Source organism: Callorhinus ursinus, unplaced genomic scaffold, assembly GCF_003265705.2.
Source record: "Callorhinus ursinus isolate GAN/ISIS: 27379988/994484 unplaced genomic scaffold, GSC_fseal_2.0 scaffold8, whole genome shotgun sequence".
Taxonomy (NCBI): domain Eukaryota; kingdom Metazoa; phylum Chordata; class Mammalia; order Carnivora; family Otariidae; genus Callorhinus; species Callorhinus ursinus.
Genome location: NW_027397070.1, coordinates 29,642,936 through 29,662,018, shown reverse-complemented (window position 1 = coordinate 29,662,018; position 19,083 = coordinate 29,642,936). Strand labels below are relative to the sequence as shown.

The window sequence follows — 19,083 nt, the reverse complement described above, 5'->3', positions numbered from 1 at the left end:
AGAGAGAGAGAATCTTAAACAGGCTCCATGGCCAGCATGGAGCCCATCACGGTGCTCGATCTCACAACCCTGAGTCAAAATCAAGAGTTGGATGCTTAACTGACTGAGCTACCCAGGCGCCCCTGTTCTTCTGTTTCTAAGTCTTGCTTTCTTACCCCACTTGTGTGTCTGTCACAATCCTCCCGTGTGACATTGGGAGCCAGAAGCTGGTGAGGCTTTTCTCACAAGGGTACCTTGTGAGCATGATTATGATAAACAGAAACCATGTATCTTGTGGGCGTTTAGTACATGTGAAACCACTCAGCCCACCACCAAGATGTGGCAAATGGCCAGAGTGGGGGGCACAGGCAGAGAAGGTGGGTGGGTCCCTATGCACCCCGTCGGTGCTTAATGAATAACTCCCTTTCAGTAGTGCCCAGCCTAGCCAGATCTATAGGGTGTAGGGTAGAAACTAAGGTGAGGTCTCAGAATCAGGAAGTCACACCCATGTTAATATTTAGAAAACAGTGGAGTTATAATAGCTTCTTTTCTAGGCTCCCTAATGAAAAGGGGTAGTGTGGTTCAGTCCTGAAAGCTTCTGAAAAGACTCTTTGACACGAAGGCTCTTAGCTCCACTCTTCACGTTGGCCCTTGATTATATCAGTGGACTAATAAGCAGTTGCTTGTTCTGCCTTTTGTGTGCTTGGATTCCCCCACCCTCAGCAAGGCTAAGGGGTTCCTTGAGGGAGGTGACAAGTTTGTGTATTTTTCTGTTTTCCTCCCATCTCAGTGCCAGCTCCTTGTCACGTGACAGGACGTGTTCAGTAGATACTTCTGAGTTGACCTGAGTCTTCTTAGTCACTCTAATGAGATCATGCCTCGCTAGTATCCCAATTCCTACTGCAGTTCCAAGCACAGAGTAGGTATCGGATTGGCTGAGTAAATCATGAACTAATTCCACTGAATTGTTGTTGAATCAAAATGTTATTCCTTTCGGGAGTCTGTGTTTTAGAAGAGGGCAACAATGAATGGGCAATGCTTAATAACCCAAGCGGAATTAACCTCACAGTGGAATTACAGACACCGGAGAGAGCCAGATGAGGACATTTATGAACAGGGGGCTCTTTGGTGCCCCACTAATCATGCCACATCACTATGTTACTCTTCCCCTGAGGTTCTCAGAATGTTGGGCCACGAAGGGATCATTATATTCTCCTGATACACCCCTGTTGCTGCCTGCTTTTCCTGAGCTTCTCTCACCCATTTGATTTTCTGTTGTTTATTTTGGTCCAACAGCAAATCGGCTGTAGCACCTTCTTCTACAGAGCCTGGTAGACACAGAATCTCCTAGCGGCAAGCCTTCTAAGCTTTTATTGCTGCAAGCAAGGCTGTAGAGGTTGACAGCAGCAGGCCTGCAACCAGGGGCCCTGGAGGGCTGGAGCCCCTCCTTGACAGGCCACATACACTCTGGGATTTGGTTTCCACTCTTGAGCCTGTCATATTTGCTCAGGTGCCCAGCTGTGTATAGTTCACCTCTGTTATGCCTCCCACTGCGGTCCTGACCCAGTTCAAGCCCTTGCTTGCCTCTTACTCAGATTATTTTAACCATCTACTTCTTAATGAGTCTACCTGCTGCTGATTATGGTAAGATGTAGGGCTATTTAGCCATGATCTCAAATGTATGATTAGCCTCCTACTGGGGTTTCTACTCGGCCCACTAGTGTCTCTAGTCTGGGACAAGGCCAGGAGAACACAAGCCATTTAGGTACCATCCAGATGAGCTGGACTGGGCCACACCTGACCTGGGAAGTCTCATTTGGACCCAAGGCCAAGAGGTGCTCTCTCAACCTTGTCTTCAATTAGAATCATCTGGGGAAACAAACACATTTTCATGTGCAGTCCCCACCCCTTGAGCTTCTGATTTAATTAGACTGGGATGAGGCCTGAATGTGTTTATTCTTTCTTCTGGAATGCACTTTTGTTTAAGTACAAAAGTACTTTTGTCCAAAGAAATGTTACAAGTTCATCATTAGTACACTTTAACTTATTACAAATTTTCATTACAATTTTAATTGTTGCAAAATGTTCCACGGAGTACACCTATTTAACCATTCACCTGCCATTTGTTGAACATTTAGTTTGTTTCTGATTTTTAGCTATTGCAAAAGGAGACATAATGAGAGAATTCTTCACATAAATTTTCCTTATTTGAGGCATCTTGCTTTTCACCAGGAGAAATTTCCAGAAGTTTTATTACTGGACAAAATAATACGAAAGTATTTTAGACTCTTAATATTGTCTAACTGCTTTTCTAAAGGCTCTTAACCGATTCACACTCCTTCCAAAATGGATGAAAATTTCTGTTTTATCCAACATCAGTCATTTGCTAACATAACAAAACATTTATTCTCTATTTTAATGTATATATCTATATTTGAGGCTTATATTTTTTCAAAGCTCCCCGGGCAATTCTAAGGTGGAGTCTGGGTGGAGAGCAATAGTAGGCTGGATTAAAAGTTGCCAGGTGCTGTGGCCCCTTTTCCTCAGCCTCTGGAGATCCTTTGCCCTGATACAAAGGCCCAGGAAAAGTACCCCAAGGAAATGGGCACCAAGGTAAAGAGGAGGTTTCTTTCTAAGGCCTAGAGCCAAGTAGGCTCAAGTCATCCTCCCTGGCTCTTCCTAGGGAGGGGCCTGTCTCCTCTGGCTGCCTAGGGTTGGAAGTAACCCAACGAGAACCAAGAGAACATAGCCCCAAAGAGGGAGAACAGTAAAAAAAAAAAAAAAGGAACTGTTCTGCATCATCAGGAGCTTGGAGCCTCTCCCCCAACTTTCAGAGAGTCTACTTCCCTGCCCTGAGGCCTGAGTCACAGACACCTCTGGCCATGCTGACCACCCCCATCACATATGCCTCCTCCATACCATATCCCCGTAGTCTTGGTTTTTTAAATTGCTTTTTTATTTTTAAAAATTTATTTGTTTATTTATTTATTTTAGAGAGAGAGAGAAAGAGAGTGTGGTGGGGGTTGGGACAGAGGAAGAGAGAAAATCTTAAGCAGGCTAATATGTTGTTGTACTTTTGTCCTTTAAGATTTTCTAGCACCATGCCCTGCAAGAAGCAGTAAGGGCTAATGAGAAGCAGACAGTGCCCTGGGAAACAGGAAATCTGGTTCCATTTATGACTCCACCAGGGCCTGCCATGGAATTTAGAGCAGCGCTGGTTTGCTGCCCCATGTCTTCTTGTTTAGAGGAGCCATCTGCACCTCTGGGATATAGGGGTTAGGTTTCTTGTTTTTCCTGCAAAATAGTGCCAGTGTTAAAAAAAAGAAATGGGACAGGCAGGGCGCCTGGGTGGCTCAGTCGGTTGGGCAACCGCCTTTGGCTCAGGTCATGATGCCAGGGTCCTGGGATCAAGCCCCTGCGTCAGTCTCCCTGCTCAGCACGGAGCCTGCTTCTCCCTCTGCTCTGCTGCTCCCCCTGCTTGTGCTCTCTCTCTCTGTCAAATAAATAAATCTCAAAAAAAAAAGGGGGGGGAGGGGGGACAGGCAGGCTTGTTTTGGCAGCACATATACTAAAAAAAATTGGACTGATACAGAGAAGATTAGCATGGCCCTTGCCCAAGGATGACATGCAAATTTGTGAAGCATTCCATAAAAAAATACAATTAAAAAAAGAAAAGAGATAGACAAGGGTGCTTTTCCATTTGGATGGGATGTTTTCTGTGTTTGGCTTATCCTGCTTGGATGTTTCCTTCTTTCTTATTTATTGGACATGCAGAAAGAACACATGTTCGTAGTCTTGGAGGCAGGGGATGAGCTTCCTAGGTGGCAGCCCTCCTGAAATGCATTCTTGCATGCACAAAATGCCAAGGCAGCTGTGCACCTGCTCTCGCAGGGCTTCAGAAACCCTATGGGGAATGGTGATGTGGTGGTCACTGTTAGAGCAGAGCAACAAACAATCTGCTGTAATCAGGGATACAGCTAAATTTGGGCAGTACTAAAGTTTGCTCATGGAAAAGTGATTTATTTAGACAAATCTGGATTTTAAAATTGTTTTTCTTGAAGTGTAACAGATACAGAAAAGTGCATGCACTGTAAATGCACAGCTTGGTGAATTTGTGCAAAGTGAACATACCTGTGTTACCCTGGTAACCACGACATAGGTCAAAAAGTAAAATGTTAGAGGACCCCTGTCCCCCCACCCCCCAGTAACTAGTCCTTTGAGGTATAACCACAAACCTGACTTTCAACACTTTATATTTTTGCCTGGTTTTGACCTTTATATATACTTGTGAAGTTTATTCCCATTTTGTGTAGATCTTGTTCTTATTACTATTACTTATTACTTATTCTCATTACTATATAGTATTCCATGACAGAAATACACCACAGTTTTTTATCCATTCTATGTTGATGGGATTTGGGGCTGTTTTTGTTTTGGCAATTTCAAACTATGCTGTTATGAATAGTTTTGCACCTATCTATTGGTGCTTGTGTGCATGCATTTCAGTTGCACACATTCCTGCAAGTGGAATCACTAGCTCGGTGTTTGCGGGCATTCTGCTATAATGGACCCTGAAAGTAGCAGTAAATGAGAGTTCGGAATGTATTTTTGATAGGGGACAAAGCACACAGCTAAGATCAGGCCCCAGGTTCCTGGTCTCCTCCCAGGCTTAGACGACAGGGGAGCCAGAACAAAGCACTTACCCTCTGTGTTTCCTCAACTGTAAATAGGAAATAATTAGTACCTGCTCTAGCATTTGCTGTGGGATGAAAAAGCCCTCTGCAAAATTTCATGCTGCACAAATGGAAGCTGTCATTAAAATGGAAGCAGGGAAGGGAGATTTTTCATTATTAATGAGAATTAAAGAATAACTATACTTATGTGGATTTCCATTCCCAATTAAGAATCCAGAGATTAGATTAACTGCTCAGCTGGACAGAGTTGTATCACCAAAGGGGTTTGTGGTATTATTCTCTCAAACCCAGACACAGGAAGTAGCTTCCCAAACCCATCCTCTGTACCTTGCTAGAAGATTCTTCATCGGCCTAGAGCCACAGGGGTCCTCCTCCTTCTTTCTCTCAGGCACCAAATCCCCAGATTCTTCCTTCCCCCTGCATCAGCCTGAGTTGGCCTACTCTGGGAAAAGCTGGTTTGGTTCTGCCTGACTGGACCAGTTATAATGCACCAGGAAAGCCAAAGGACACAATCCTTCCATGTCTTCCTGCATTATTGAACATAAAGTGTGAGTACTGTCAATGAGGTGCTTTGGTCTCACAGTACAACTAAAAGCTCACAGGCATTCATTCTACCAAAGACTGTGCTAAGTAAGCTACATCAGGGGCTGTAAAAAATAATAATTATTTGAAAGTAGTGTCAACATTTTTTCCATCCCTTGCAGATGGTTACACAAGTAGAAGGCAGTGCCCTCTTCTGGCCAATGCCATACTCGCATGGCTGTGGCTAAGGGGATTATCAACTCATGGGACTGGCGTTTGGGAGGGACCTGGCTCGTCTTGGGGTTAGTCTTGAGCAAATCACATTTGGGGATCCTCCTTCCCTTTCTTCTTCAAAAGAGAAAAACCAAAACTGTGATGGTTACATTGTATGTGTGATTAACATTTAAATCATTAGACTTTTTTACCTTCCATAATGCAGGTGGTTATCCTTACGAGCAAAAACTGAGGTTTCCTGAAGAAAAAAAAAATTCTGCTTCAAGACTGCAAAATAGAAAGCCGGCTGACTTTCCAGCCTTCAGATTTTGAATACAAGACTGCAACATCAATTCTTCCCTGAATTTCTAGCTTGCCAGCCTGCTCTGCGAATTCCAGACTTGTCAGCCCCCACAATCGTGTGAGCCAATTCCTTAAAGTAAATCTGTGTGTGTCTTGTTAGTTTTGTTTCCCTGGAAAACCCTAATGCAAAATCTAACTGCAAAACCCATTTATATCAGTGACATCTCGTTTGCACAAATATAAGGGGACATGAAGTATAGCAGTTGACCTTCTGAGTTCAGGTTCAAGTCCCAGTACCATCTCATTTACTAGTTTCATAAACTAGCTCCTTAATTATACTTAGCCTTGGTATCTTCATTTGTATAAAGGAGGAAATAGTAACACTTACTGACTAGGCCGTTGTGAAGATTAAGAGAAAACGTGCTTAGAATAGTGATTGGCTCACAATAAGTACTAAATAAATGTTAGTAGTAATTATTATTATTAAGGTCATAGAGGGAAACTGTCAAAGAAGGGTGACTTACAAGATGAGGGGTACTTGGAAGGGTAGTTAGTTTTATTCACTGCCTCACCCCTGGTTCTCCCAGACCCTCATGCACAGGCAGTCTCTGCTTTTCACTACCTGTTCTTGGCCGATATTATAAAGCCATTTCTTGTAAAGTGTCCTGTCTCTTCCCATAGGAACCCAATCAAGATTACAAGTTGGATTCCAAATTAAGGACTAAGTCATAGATGAAGCAATTATTAAGTCACAAAAGCTAAGTTCAGTAAATCTTGATAATCATTTAAAACAGTACACTTATTCTAAGTCCAAACATGGGACTTCCATAAAATTTAATCTTCACTCCATGATACAATTTACCAATTTATTATTTTTTTAAATAATTTTTAAGGATTTTATTTATTTCAGAGACAGAGTGAGCAAGAGAGAGAGAGAGAGCACAAGCTGGAGGAGGAGCAGAGAGAGAGGGAGAAGCAAGCTCCCAGCTGAGCAGAGAACCTGATGCAGAGCTTGATCCCTGGACCCCAGGATCATGACCTGAGCCGAAAGCAGACACTTAACCGACTGAGCCACCCAGGCATCCCCAATTTACCAATTTAATTAGCAGTTTTGTTTGCCTTTTCACAACTCAGAAGGACTTCTGCAAGATGATTTGGTTGGTCAAAACCTTGTTTTTAAAGTTAGCCAAATGGTTATCTCCAGGTATAAGGATTTTGGTTAATTTATATATATTGACATATTTTTTTTAAAGATTTTATTTATTTGACAGAGAGAGACACAGCGAGAGAGGGAACACAAGCAGGGGGAGTGGGAGAGGGAGAAGCAGGCTTCCTGCAGAGCAGGGAGCCCAATGCAGGGCTCGATCCCAGGACCCTGGGATCATGACCTGAGCCGAAGGCAGACGCCTAACGACTGAGCCACCCAGGCGCCCCTTGACATAATATTTTTATATATATTTATATATTTATATTTATCTGTGTGTTATTCAGTGATTCACCAGAAGGGCCCACAGGATTCAATAGCAGGTTAAATACTCACTGAGATTTATTATAGCAAAGGTTACAGAGCAAAGTAGCAGGAAAAAAGATATGCACATGTGGGGTCCAGAGACATCCAACACAGACTTCCAATGTCTCTCCTGGTCTAAATACTCCTTATCTGAGGCCATATAGGAATACTCTTTCCCTCACCATTAACTTTGAGGACATGTGTAGAATGTCTGCTGGAGAAGCCTATTTGTCTCAGAGTTCAAGGCTTTTATGGGGGGCTGGTCGTATAGGTATATCCTGCTATATATGCAACCAACTATAGCATCAAGAGCTCAACCCTAACAATGAAGCTAGGTGCACATTGTTGACCCTGATGTTTGTGCAAAGCAACCTGAGGAGTACTTATGGTATGGTCCATTGGTCCAGGTGTATGTAACAAACCCATCAGCCACTAACGTAAAGAACACGCTAAGGGCTGCTGAGGGTTAATCATGGGTCCCTTGAAGACCTGTAAAGAGCAAGCAACCAGACCTGCTGTGTTAACTCTTTCCTCACAGTCTGTATTTTCTAAAATGTCTGTAATTAACCTCTATTACTTCTATAATGAGAAAAGTAGTTATTAATATGAGGGCATCCAAACTTAGTGATTTTCCTTTTTAGTTACTTAGTGATGTTGTTTTATAATCTCAGGATTCCCTGTAGTCAGCAGAGCTGCTGAGAGAAGTAAAATCACTCTACTAGACACTTCATGGATGCCCTTCATACCCTTTGGGAAAACCATAAAAACAGGCCAGGACAAAGCATGTGAGACATAGAAGGAACCATTTAGAGATGATGAAGTGGAAATACTGAGTAATGAAAGGACTCATCCAAGGTTCTAAACCTTAGAACTTTCAATTATAAACCTCTCTTGGAACTCCTGAAATGGGATAAGGCAATGTCTGCTCAGTTGCTTCTGCTTGTCTTTAACCTGGGCAGAAACTGGAGGAGCCCTGACTGGTGGGGCTGCCTGAACTGGGTGTGCATGGTTCCAAGCGCCTTTAGTCCAGACAGAGGTTTCCTGTCTTTCCCCAACCCCTCCCTTGTCCAGTGGCCTGAGAAGCACCAGGACTCCGTATCCAGAACATATGTCGTTGGGTCAATGGTCTAGTTTGGAACTTAGCAAGACATTAGTTTCATCTGCACCAAATTTCTCCCTTTTCTCTCCCTCATTTACTCTTTTGTAGGTTGGAGGGTGGTGTCTATCTCTCCACTGCCCTGCACATTCCTTGAGGGCCTCCTGGAACCCGGTTATACAGTGGTTATGATTGTGGGTAGTAAAATCAGATGGTCCAGGGTTTGAATTCTGGCTTAGCATCTCATTGGCTTGTGCGATTTACATGAGTTACTTAATGGAAATAACAGTACCTCCTTCATAAGGTTACTGGGAAGATGAAAGGAAGTAATAACTTAATTAGTATAGAGTTTGGCATATAAAAATGTTCAATAATAATGTATACTATTCTTGAAATAGGGATTCCATTTACTTCAGAAAACCCTATTCTCTGATCTTTTTAACATTTTTGTTGAGGTAATTAACATACAATATACACGTATGTATTTAAAGTATACAATGTCATAAGTTTTAACATGTGCACACCTGTGAAACCATCCCCATAATCAACCTAATTATCATATTCATACCTCCCAAAAGTTCCCTCATATCATTCTGTAATCCCTTTTCCTGTCCCCAGGCAATCACTATTTACTCTGCCTCTACAAGATTAGCTTGCATTTTCTAGAATTTCATATAAATGGAATCAGATGGTATGCACCTTTTTTGCCTTGTTTCATTCAGCATTATTTTGAGATTCATCCATGTTGTTAAGTGTACCAGTGCTCAATAGTATTCCATTGTTGAGGGTATCATTTGCTCAGTAGATATACCACAATTTGTTTATCCATTCACTTACTGATGAACATTTGGGTTGTCTCCAGTTTTGAAGTTTTAGAAATAAAACTTCTGTGAACACTTGTGTACAAGTCTTTGTATAAACATATACTTATGTTTCTCCTGGGAGGTGAATGGGTGGGTCCTAAGATAGGGATATGTTTAAATTTTTAAGAAACTGCCAAATTATTTTCCAAGTAATTGCACCATTTTGTATTTCCACCAGTAGCATGAAAGTTCCAGTTGCTCCACATCCTTGACAACAGTTGATATGGTCAGTCTTCTAATAGATATGTAATGGTATCTCTGTTATTTTAATTTGAGTTTCCCTAATGACATTTTATTTATTTGTTTGTTTTGGGGGGGGAGGGGCAGAAGGAGAGGGAGAGAGAGAATCTTAAGTGGGCTCCATGCTGGGCTCAGTCTCACAACCCTGAGATCATGACTTGAGCTGAAATCAAGAGTTAGACACTTAACTGACTGAGCCACTGAGGCAACCCCCCACCCAGTTGCAATGACATTTTAAATGTGTTTTTTGCCACCTGTGTATCTTTTTGGTGAGTTATCTGTTCAAATCATTTGCCTATTTTAACTGGGATATTTGTTTTCTTATTGTTGAATTTTGAGATTTTTTAAAATATATTCTGTATACAAGTCCTTCAAGTGATTCACAAATATTTTCTTGAAGACAGTAATTAGTCTTACCATTCTTTTAACAGTGTCTCAAAGAACAGAAGTTCTTAATTGTATCAATTTTTTTCTGTTATGGATTGTGCTTGTGGTATTCTAATCCAAGGATCCTTTCTCTACTAAATCACTTTTACATGTTTGTTGGAAATCAATTTACCATATATATGTGGGTCTATTTCCACACTCTGTTTTTTCTCCAGTGATCTATTTTCATGCCAGTACCATACTATCTTGATTACTGTAGCTTTTCCAAATTTGTTTAGCTATTTTATTTATGTCTTTTTCATTTCCAAATGAATTTTAGAATTAGCTTCTTAATTTTTACACGAAAAACTGTTGGGGCTTTGATTAGGATAGCATTGAATCTATGTGAAAATTTAGGGTGAACTGTCTTCTTAATTATATTGAGTCCAATATTGAGTCTTCTGGTCCATGAATATAGAATATCTCTTCATTTATTGAGGTTTCCCTTTCCTTTCTCTCAGCTATGTTTTGTAGTTTTCAGGGTACAGGGCTTACACATCTTTGTCAATTTATTGCTATGTATTTGATATTTTCAGTTTTAGGGTAAATGGTATTGTTTTTAATTTCAATTTCCAATTGTTTGCTAGTTCATAGATATACACTTTATTTTTATATATTGAACTTGTATCCAGCAACCTTACTAAACTCACTTATTAGTTTTAGTAGCTATTTTTATAGACTTGATTGGATTTTCTGCATAGACACGTCATCTATGAATAGAGTTTTATTACTTCCTTTCCAATCTGATTATCTTTTATTTCTTTTTCTTACCCTGTTGCATTGGCTTGAACCAGTAGAGTATTGAATAGAAGTGGTGAGAGCAGACATCTTCGGCTTTTTTCTAATTTTAGAGGAAAGCACTCAGTCTTCCACTATTTAGTATAATGTTAGCTGTAGATGCCCTATAACCAGCTGAGGAAGTTTCCTTCTATTCTTATAGCTGAATAATATTCCACTGTGTGGATATACCACATTTTGTTTATCCATTCATCGGTATGTTTCCACTTTTTAGCTATTATGAATAATGCTGTTGTGAACATTTGTTGCAAGTGTTTGTGTCAATATATGTTTTCATTTCTCTTGAGTATACACCTAGGAGTAGAATTGCTGAGTCATAGAATCAGTCTATGTTTAACCCTTTAGGGAATTGCCCTACTGTTTTCCAAAGTGGCTATAGTATTGTGAGAAGGTTTTACTTTTTATTTATTTTAAGATTTTATTTATTTGTCAGGGAGAGAGAGAGAGAGAGAGCAGTAGGCAGAGGGAGAAGCAGACTCCCTGATGAGCAAGAAGCCTGATGCAGGACTCAATCCCAGGACACTGGGATAATGACCTGAGCCAAAGGCAGACACTTAACCAACTGAACCACCCAGGTATCCCTGTGAGAAGGTTTTAAACTACCATTTCCATTTAACAGATAGGGGCTATTTAGATTATTTATTTCTTCTTGAGTATTCTTTTAGTCTTTTTAAAAATTTTAAATTCAATTAATTAACATTTTTGTATTATTAGTTTCAGAGGTAGAGTACAGTGATTCATCAGTCTTATATAATACCCAGTGCTCATTACATCACGTGCCCTCCTTAATGTCCATCACGCAGTTATCCCATCCATCCCAACCCCCCTCCCCTCCAGCAACCCTCAGTTTGTTTCCTATGATTAAGAGTCTCTTATGGTTTGTCTCCCTCTTTGATTTTGTTGTGTTTTATTTTTCCCTCCCTTCCCCTAAGCTCCTCTGTTTTGTTTCTTAAATTCCACATATGAGTGAGATCATATGATAATTGTCTTTCTCTGATTGACTTATTTCGCTTAGCATAATACCATCTAGTTCCATCCACGTCATTGCAAATGGCAAAATTTCAATTTGATGGCTGAGTAATATTCCATTACTTGTGTGTATGTGTGTGTGTGTCATGTCTTCTTTATCCATTCATCTGTTGATGGACATCTGGGCTCGTTCCATAGTTTGGCTATAGTATACATTCTGCTATAAACATTGGGGTGCAGGTACCCCTTTGGATCACTGCATTTGTATCTTTGGGGTAAATACCTAGTAGTGCAATTGCTGGGTCTTAGGGTAGCTCTATTTTCAACTTTTTGAGGAACCTCCATACTGTTTTCCAGAGTGGCTGTGCCAGCTTGCATTTCCACCAACAGTGTAAGAGGGTTCCCCTTTTTCTGCATCCTTGCCAACATCTGTCATTTCCTGACTTGTTACTTTTAGCCATTCTGACTGGTGTGAGGTGGTAGATTGTGGTTTTGATTTGTATTCCCCTGATGCTGAGTGATGTTGAACAATTTTTCATGTATCTGTTGGCCGTTTGTATGTCTTCTTTGGAGAAATGTCTGTTCATGTCTTCTGCCCATTTCTTGACTGGATTACTTGTGTTTTGGGTGTTGAGTTTTATAAGTTCTTAATGATTTTGGATAGTAGTCTTTTATCTGATAAGACATTTGGAAATATCTTTTCCCATTTTGCTGGTTGTCTTTTGGTTACCTTTACTATGCAAAAGCTTTTTATCTTGATGAAGTCCCAGTAGTTCATTTTTGCCTCTGGAGATGTGTCTAGCAAGAAGTTGCAGTGGCTGAGGTCACAGAGGTTGCTACCTGTGTTCTCCTCTAGGATTTTGATGGATTCCTGTTTGAGTGAATATTGATAGTTTATGTCTTCCAAGGAATTTGTCCCTTTCATCAAAGTTGCTGAATTTATCACCATAAAGTTGTTAATATTTCCTTAGTCTTCTTCTACTTCTTTTTTTTTTTTTTACCAAAACAAAACAAAACTTTATTTACAATTGAAAACTTAAACAGAAAATCTTGGGTTCTGAATCTGTGACATTTCCAAGGTCTCTTGATCAAAAAGGGCCGCAGCAGGCAGGGAAGCAAACACAGGGGCCAATCCGGATTATTTTACTCAAGAGGGTCACCCAGAGCAAGGGAAAGCCTGATCAGTTTTGCTCTGGACTACATCTACCCACACTGTGAGATCACCACAGGCAGCTTGGGCTTATTGTTGGGGCCTGTGGGAACATTCTCAATCTTTCGCATCACTAGAAGTCCATCAATGATTTTTCCAAACACTACGTGCTTCCCATCCAGCCAATCACATTTAGAGCAGGTGATGAAGAACTGGCAGCCATTTTTACTGGGACCACTGTTTGCCATGGAAAGCAGGCCTGGAGCTGAGTGTCTCAGTTTAAAATTTTCATCTGCAAATGGTCCCCCCGTAAATACTGGCAACTCCGGTACCATATCCATTAACAAAATCCCCACCCTGAGTCATGAAATCCTTTATGACCCTGTGGAAGGTGCTCCCTTTGTATCCTATCGGAACCCCATCTTTTCTGAATTCTCCAGTGCATAACTGCCTAAAATTCTCGGCCGTCTTAGGCACAACGTCCGCAAAGAGCTCGATCTTCATGCGGCCAACATTCTGGCCGCCAATGCTGACATCAAAGAACACCACAGGATTGACAGGGCTTGAATTTGCCACCGCCATGGCTCCGACCCGGAAGCAGAAGATGGAGGCACGGGTTCCGGCGAACCTCATCCCCTCTTTGCGGGTTTACTCTCTGGCGCAGGCGCCTTTCCTTAGTCTTCTTTTGGTATCTTTATAATGTGTAGTAATGTCATCTCTCTCATTCTTGACATTGATAATTTGTTTTTTGCCCTGATCAATGTAGCCTAGGTTTATCAATGTTATTGACTATATACACTAGATATTTTAAAAAAATCTTTGTGTCACTCTGTCATGTGGAAAATTACCTTTTTTAAATAGTAGGCTTCAAGTACACTATGAGGTAAGTTATCTCAGAGTTCATGGAATATAAAGGCTTACACACGAAAGTGAAATGCTTGGATAACACTGTTTATTAAATCAATGTAGAACACACTGTGAGAAGCAAGGGGCAGGAGGAGATTGACCAAGTTAAATACTTAGAATAGGGAAAAAGTGGTATTGATAAGACTATGCTACTGAAATCCTGGGTTATGGTATGTTCATATGTCTTCTATCTCTCTGCTGCATCAGCTCTTCCTGCTGCAGATATGAAGATAAGAGTTGAGGTTTGAGCAAGGGGGTCTTGGGTCGGTGATACTTGCTCTGTCAGAGAGATGCAATTAGCCACAGTTGTAGCTTGTCAAATAGTCTGTTGAACAGCCATGGAGGGCACGTGGAACCAAACTATATCACAAGTGGGTGGTCGAATTAAGGACTCATGAATATTGATTATTTAATGTATCATTGAGTATTTAGTGCCTAGGTGCCCCTCATGTATGTTTATTACCTCATGTACTCTTAGATCTTGTAGCCCTTTTCACTGATGTTTAGCCCACACATACTCTGCTTACTAATTACTGATCTACACTTGATTTATGAGTTCATCCACCCATTTCTTTTCTTATCTTCTATAGAATTGAATCTTTTTAAAAAGATTTTATTCATTTATTTGTCAGATAGACAGAGAAGGAGAGAGCATATGCAGGGGGAGCGGCAGGCAGAGGGAGAATCAGGCTCCCAGCTGAGCAGGGAGCCCGATGTGGGGCTCAATCCCAGGACCCTGGGATCATGACTTGAGCAGAAGGCAGACGCTTAACCGACTGAGCCACCGAGGCACCCAGAATTGAATTTTTTAAAAGATTTTGTTTAACAGAAGAGTATTATTGCCTAAATGCATTTCATACTAAAATTTCCCTCAGAGTGCCTTTTAGCCTCGTCCCCACCCAATCTAGGATCAATCAAGACTCCTGCATTGAAAAAAAATTTTTTTAAATCCCTCATTGTGGGGTGCCTGGGTGGCTCAGATGGTTAAGTGTTAGAAAGAAAACTATGACAAGAAGCATGATAGGAAATTAAAGTTACTCAGGGTATGAGCTGACCAAATTATTCAATCGAGGGTTTCTCTAATTTCCCCTTTGGAATAAATGCAGGGATGATGGCCCCTCCCCCAATCAGCACAGTGCTGACAATATTCTTTCACAAATAGCTTATAGATTGTGGCTTTGGCATAGGCAGGTGCTTTGAGAGATATTAAGATTATAAAAAGGAGACTTCCTCTTCCACCAGGCTGGGAAAATATGCCTAATGGGACTTCAGGGAACCCAGATCTCTATGCAGAGGATCTCCGTGGTATGATTATCCTAGATGGTCAAGGTATTCTTAAAACTTGAAACTGAGTTTATTGGAGCATTTATCAATGGCAAGATAGCTTGCTTCATTTAGCAGACAACACAGAGGAAAAGTAGAGCTGATCATAGGTCTTCTGCCCTATTTTGCTCCATTTTACATCCTCTGCCTCAACACCATCAACGTGCAGGCAGGTATTCCCCACTCCTGCCCCTCCCTCCCTTCCTGCACACAAGGGTGGCCTTCTTCTTGCCACGCGTGGATTCTCTTCCTGGCACCCTTCTCCCAATTTATCGCCTGCCTAAATCTTGCTCATCCTTCACATTGCAGCTCAAATGTTTCCTCTGGTGAGCTTTACTTGACTCCTACCTACTAAGTTATGCTTTTTCCCCTGTCACTTATCACAAGTGCACTTAACATTATTTAATGATTATCTTTCCCACCAGGTTGTGAGCTGAATGAAGGCGGAAATTGTTTCGACTAGTTCACTATTGAATTACCAGACACGGCAGAGGGTAAGTGGTTAATAAGTCCAGATGAATGATCAAAAACAATCTAGGTGCTGATATATTTTGCAGTTAACTTAGGGCTGTTCTGTTTTCCTTTGTCCTTGGTCAAAGGCTTCTCTACTCCCTTTGTCCAAGGCTTGGATTCTCCTAAGATTCTTCTTAGATACTCATTCCAAGGAATGCCTCTCCTATATCTATTCCCTGATCAGAGTATTGGTTGACATTGGTGTATACGGGCTAAGTCTCTCACGTAATCTGGAGCAAAGGAGCTGCGGAAAAGCAATGGTTTTCCTTTTAAGTATGAAGTGTTCATAGTTTCCAGTGAGCTTGAGGCTCCACAGTGAATAGCTTGTGTGTTCTCCCAAAATCCAGCATGAAGGAACAGTGTAGCTGTGGGCAGCGGTGAAGCAGGTCGTGTTTGTAGTTATGCTGCTGACGTCACTAGGAAGAATGCAAGGAAAGCTGTTCCAGTGTGGGGACATTCTCCAGAATGTTGGGAACATGGCTCCTTGGAGGTGCCACAGTTACACTCGACCTACTTCAATCAGTTCCTCCCCAGCATCCCAGCCTGCCTCTCATCTCTCTGAAACTCACTCGCATACCGATGCCTGGGGCTTGTGATTTCCCTTGCCCACCCTGAACAGATGGATGTGATTAGGCAAATATGGCGGGGGACAAAGTGGCTGGGAGATGAGGACAGTCTCCCTCTTGTGCTTTCTCTTGAGACAGGACTTGTTCTGGGGTGCAAGTTTCCTTGACGCACTCATGAAGACCTGCATCATGAACTGGAAGGAACCTAGCTCTGCACTGGACAGAGCTGACTTTTACCCCTGGCTTGAAGTTGTTGTGAGGACTCAAGGAGATAATGTGATTAACGCCCTTAGGAGACCGGATCACACATGGTTAGTGCTCAAGATGTGGTAGCCATTTAACTACTGGGTGCTCATGGGGTATGCGCAGAGGAGTCCGTGCCTCCTGCGTCAGTGACATCACCCTGGGTGGAAATGGCTCGTTCACTTTGCTCTTTCCTCTACTAGACTGTAACATCCTTGTAGGCCTAGGGAAATGGTTTCCAGGTCCCATGATAAGCTCACATTGGTTGAGTGCTTGAGGTCAAGCACTAAATGCTTTATATGGATTACTTCATTTAATTTTCAAAACCCCATGGAGTTACGAACTACTGTTTTCTGCATTTATAGCTGAAGATATGGAGGCACCAAAAGCTTACATAACTCTCCCAATGTGATGTATCTAGTTAAGTGGTGGAGAGAGTGTTTAAATACAGCTGGTCAGGTTCCAGAACCTGTGCTCTTTACTGCTGTATACACGGCCTCAGTGCTAACTCTCAGTAGATTTTCCTCATTTTTCTCCAGCTACACTATCACTGTGGAACATGTCATCCCTATTGTCTCCTCCTGTGTTTGTGGGGCTCCATTTACTCTGTGATTCTCATTGTGCTAGCCCCACACAATGCCTCATGTAATCACATGCTTTACAATTGCTTCTCCATTTGTCTAATGCTGGCTTTGGCATATTAGGTTTATGTACCACTTATGCTCTCTCACAAAACATCTCTTGGTTCCATTGTCAGACTGGAATCTAGACTGACTGGATCACTGGGCAGACCCTTTATGTTTTTGTGTTCTTAATGACAACCATCTGTTTCCTAAAGCAATTGAAATCTTCAGTTTTTAGCGTAAAGGAAAAACATGGACTCTAGGCACAGCCTCACACCGCTGTTACATGCCTGGGGAATCAGCTACCACTGAAGTTAGGCCTAGCTACCTTTCTCAGAGAGACTCTGGGTGAAACTGGGGTTCCTTTCAAGATTAGATGCATAGGCCCCGTATATTAAAAAAAAAAAACCAACATGTAAATTGTACATACAAAAGGGTATTAAATATCTTTGGAGTTAAATAGAATGAATACTTAAGTATAGCCACCGCCCCATTCAATAGAATATTACCAGGTTCTACCAAGTCCTCCATGTACCCCCTCCCCAGTTGCATCCCTCTCCCAACCCCCCCAACATGCTTTTCATTATACAAAGAGTATGAGTTGTTTGAGAGCACTATGTTTTGGATGAGTCAGATGTGATTGCCAGGTACTTTGTTGTGAAAGGCGCTAGCAGCAAATGGATATCGGTATTTTGAGGTTTCACATCCTATTCACACTGATGTTTTCAGTGAGGTGTTTCTAACTTCATGACCACTGCAGCATAAGAGTGTGCTGAGAACCGGTGTGTCAGCAAATTGTGGTCAATGTGCACAATTAATTTTTGCCACAGCTGGGGACATGTACTTTTTTGGCAATGGCTGTCAGAAGATGAGGCTGAGCACCATTGCTGATGGTGAAGAGCAGGATTCCAACTGCAAGGGGAAGGAGGGCTATACCATCAAGCCAGCGTCAAAGAAAAATTGTTTGACAACATGCAAGAACTTTGCTGTGAAACTGTGAGAACGTGTGCGAGAACTTGGGTCGTGGCCGCAGAATGTTCTACCCAAACAGGAATACTGGGGGAATGTTAGTGTGCCAACCCCTGAAGAATTCACTTTACAGGAGAGCCACAAGTTCCAGTATTTAAAAATGTGTCTCGGGACGCCTAGGTGGCTCAGTGAGTTTAAGCGTCCTCCTTCAGCTCAGGTAATGATCCCGGAGTCCTGGGATCAAGCCCTGTGTTGGGCTCCCTGCTCGGCAGGGAGTCTGATTCTCCCTCTTCCTCTGCTGCTTCCTCGGCCTGTGCTCGCTCTGTCAAATAAATAAATAAAATCTTAAAAATAAAAGTGTCTCAAACACCAAAAAAGTGAGAACCATTACTCCAGCCAGCAGATATTTCTGAAGTGGTTTTAACAAGTTTTCATCATTTATTCCCTGCCACTAATGAATGGACCCTTTGAAAAAATTTCACCGTCTGCTCCTTCCCACCATTACTGTGAATTAGAAACACTTATGTCAGTCCAGGGCTGGAGGCGATGAAATGCAGTTCTACTACAGATTTGGTAATGTTTGTATGCAACAGCTGAAAGACCCCAAAAATTGGACATAATTTTCAGTGCTATTCAGTGTGTGAGAAGATGAAGTTAACAACAACAAAAACAAAGAAACTTGGAGCTTTAAGGGAAATTGCTTTCAGGACTTGGGGGAAGAAAAGACATGTTTGACTGTGGAAAGAGCCAAGATGTCCATCGACAGATGAATGGATAAAGAAGATGTGGTATATATACACAATGGAATATTATGCAGCCATCAAAAGGAATGAGATCTTGCCATTTGCAACGACATGGGTGGAACTGGAGGGTGTTATGCTGAGTGAAATAAGTCAACCAGAGAAAGACATGTATCATATGACCTCGTTGATATGAGGAATTTTTAACCTCGGGAAACAAACTGAGGGTTGCTGGAGTGGTGGGAGGTGGGAGGGATGGGGTGGCTGGGTGATAGACATTGGGGAGGGTATGTGCTATGGTGAGTGCTGTGAATTGTGCAAGACTGTTGAATCACAGATCAGTACTTCTGAAACAAATAATGCAATATATGTTAAGAAAAAAAAGAAGAAGATAGCAGGAGGAGAAGAATGAAGGGGAGTAAGTCGGAGGGGGAGAT

At 41.7% G+C, this 19,083-nt stretch overlaps 1 long non-coding RNA gene, 1 other non-coding gene and 1 pseudogene across 4 annotated transcripts in view; 2 read left to right on the top strand and 1 right to left on the bottom strand.

Annotated features, from left to right (window-relative positions):
- The window catches only part of LOC141373246 (uncharacterized), a 49,532-nt gene extending 30,666 nt beyond the window's left edge, over nt 1-18,866 (top strand). For 2 of the 3 annotated variants that reach the window (XR_012378994.1, XR_012378992.1), the window contains exons 3-6: nt 5,635-5,829; nt 15,418-15,486; nt 16,210-16,382; nt 17,768-18,866. This is a non-coding gene — a long non-coding RNA (uncharacterized lncRNA). Of the gene's footprint in view, nt 1-5,634; nt 5,830-9,358; nt 9,407-15,417; nt 15,487-16,209; nt 16,383-17,767 lie in introns of all 3 variants that reach the window. The other variant, XR_012378993.1, reaches the window with a different exon arrangement.
- LOC112822790 (U6 spliceosomal RNA) lies at nt 3,531-3,634 on the top strand. Its single transcript, XR_003207782.1, has one exon. It is a non-coding gene; the product is annotated as a U6 spliceosomal RNA (small nuclear RNA).
- On the bottom strand, nt 12,605-13,396 carry LOC112822373 (peptidyl-prolyl cis-trans isomerase H pseudogene; annotated as a pseudogene).
- Nucleotides 18,867-19,083: the final 217 nt, after the last annotated feature.